Raw genomic sequence first — 2,719 nt, 5'->3', positions numbered from 1 at the left:
CTGTAGGACCAACCATGTTCTTCTGCACTCACACTTTTTATTTTGTTTCTTTATTTTGGAGACAAGATCTTGCTGTGTCACCTAGGCTGGAGGGCAGTGGCACAGTCACAGCTTACTGCAGCCTCAAACTCACAGGTTCAAGCAATCCTCCCTCCTTAGCCTCCTGAGTAGCTGGGACTACAGGCATGCACCACCACATCCTGCTAATTTTTTTGTATTTTTTGTGGAGACGGGGTCTCACAGGCTGGTCTCAAACTCCTGGCCTCAGTTATCCTCCCACCTTGGCTTCTCAAAGTGCTGGAATCATAGATACGAGCCACTGCACCCAGCCTACATTTACCCACTTGAAATAAACCCTGTGTATCCAGTTCACTCGGCACTAGTTCTCTAGGCTCTGCTGTGGTGGCCCTGTGGGAAAGGGAAGGGACAGAAGATATTTATTAAGTACTGACTGTTTGCTAGACAATCTATTTAATCTCTTCTTTTCAGTCATCTTTTGAGGTAGATGTTACTACCCCCATTGTACAGTGGTAAAATTAAGGCTTAGAGAGTTTAAATGGCTTCTTCCCAAGGTCTCAGAGCTAGTAAGCTGACTGAGTAAATTTCCTGCCTGTTTGAACAACAGTTATGAGGCAGAACAAATCCTCCCAAACGAAACTTGTCTGGATCTGATTTCTGTTTGTTCCTTAACTTGAAGTGTTGGAACATATTTGGGGCCATAGAGTGGTAGAGCTGTTTAATTTGGATGCACAGGGCACATGGTTTCACTATTATAGCTCGTTTTGTTTTGTTCTGATTTCTGCAGCACTGTGGAATGGTCAGCCCACATCCCTGTGGAACCACCCACCTTTCCAAAAACTCCTCCAAGCTGGTAAAGGCTGGATTGTCCAGGAAGTCCCCTACTATGCCTTATTCTTCCTGGCACCCCTCTGCTCCACTGATGAAGGTTCAGCCAGGAGTCCTGGGCTGCCCCTCAGTCAAGACCAAGCTGGCTCACGGTCACTTGTGACAGTAAGTAAAGCATCCTCATCCTCATCCTCATCATCATCCTCATCATCATCCTCATCTGACAAAAACTGATCCCACACCCCCATGCTGGGGTCTGGTGCTAAAGACAAGATCTCTGCTGAGCACACCACCACTGCCTGGGCCTCACAGTGAGCTATGCGCTTGTATTTTATATGATGTATCACCGTTTATCCACACCATGGATTATGCCAATCTCATGGGATAAATGCTATTTTTTTTGGCAGTTTTTACAGTTTTATTTAAACACAAAATGTACACATGAGCTGTCTACTCATTTTCTTTTTTGTTGTTGTTGTTTTTTTTTGAGACGGAGTCTCGCTCTGTGGCCCAGGCCGGAGTGTAGTGGCGCGATCTCAGCTCACTGCAAGCTCCGCCTCCCGGGTTCCCGCCATTCTCCCGCCTCAGCCTCCGAGTAGCTGGGACTACAGGCGCCGCCGCCACACCCGGCTAGTTTTTTTTTTTGTATTTTTAGTAGAGACGGGGTTTCACCGTGTTAGCCAGGATGGTCTCGATCTCCTGACCTCGTGATCCACCCGCCTCGGCCTCCCAAAGTGCTGGGATTACAGGCTTGAGCCACCGCGCCCGGCCTGTCTACTCATTTTCTTTGCTGCGTTGCCTGACATTAGTGTTGGTGGCTGTGATGGCTAGCTGGGCGGCTCTTTCCATGATGGCTTTGTGGTTCTTGGAGGAAACATTGTGAGCGATGTCAGCACGGGGAGATTTGTTGCAAAAATCAGCAGCACTTCCAGCTTCTTGACGTTGTGGATCAGGAACTTCCAGAAGCCACTGGGCAGTATGTGCTTTGTTTTTTGGTTGCTCCCAATGTTGGGCATCAAGATCTGGCGTTTGAACTTTCTGTGAACCCTGTTGTCAATACCTCTGGGTTCCCGTCAGTTACACTTAACTTTGACGTATCAGTCTGACTGGTGATGGATGAACTTCTTGGTTCTCTTTTTGATGATCTTGGGCTTCACAAGGGGTCTAAGGGCGGCCATGATGCTGAGGAGATGGCTGCCACCTCGTAGGCAGCACTGAGGAACAGGATAAATGCTATTATTAAACCCATTGTACGGATGAGGAAACTGAGACTCCAGAGAGTGAAGTAGCTTGTATAAGGTCATGCCCTTAGCAAGTGCATCTGGATTTACATTCTGAGCTCTTGACTAATCTACATTGCCTCTAATGGGCTCCCTCATTACAGACTTGCAGTAGTTAGATTACGTCTAATTATGAGTAATAGAAAAAAACCCAAATAACAGCCGTTTAAGCAACATAGGCGTTTACTTCTCTGTTGTGTCCAAGGCATCCCGAGGAGCTGTCTGGGCTGGTATGGAGCCCCAGAGTGTCAATTAATCAGGTTCCTTCTCTCCGTTGTTTTGTGCTGCATTGGTTTCATGCCTAAGGTCACCTTGTGGTCCACAGTAACTGCTGGAGCTCCAGCCATTGCATTTCACTCTGATTTGTTTTTTCTAAGACCAGCAGAGAGCGGGCACAAAAGAACCAGCGAGTAGGCAAGGGTAGGAGCAATACTGCAAATTTATTTTTGGTCACCTAGCTTCAGGGAAGTAGGTGGGTAGGGAGAGCTCTGTTGGCCTCCGGCAAAGGAGGCCGACAGAGTCCCCCGGTGGGGCACGGGCGTGTCGGGGGGCGTTCCGCAGGTGCGACCAGGTAAATCTTGGTCTCTTTGGAT

General features: G+C 48.1%; 1 pseudogene; it reads right to left on the bottom strand.

The window, feature by feature from the left end:
- Positions 1-1,564: 1,564 nt before the first annotated feature.
- On the bottom strand, positions 1,565-2,072 carry LOC117079412 (annotated as a pseudogene).
- Between the last annotated feature and the right edge of the window lie 647 nt (positions 2,073-2,719).

Source organism: Trachypithecus francoisi, unplaced genomic scaffold, assembly GCF_009764315.1.
Source record: "Trachypithecus francoisi isolate TF-2019V2 unplaced genomic scaffold, Tfra_2.0 Lachesis_group7, whole genome shotgun sequence".
Classification (NCBI taxonomy): Eukaryota; Metazoa; Chordata; class Mammalia; order Primates; family Cercopithecidae; genus Trachypithecus; species Trachypithecus francoisi.
Note: the sequence above shows the minus strand (reverse complement) of the source record. Positions and strands in the feature narration are given on the sequence as shown.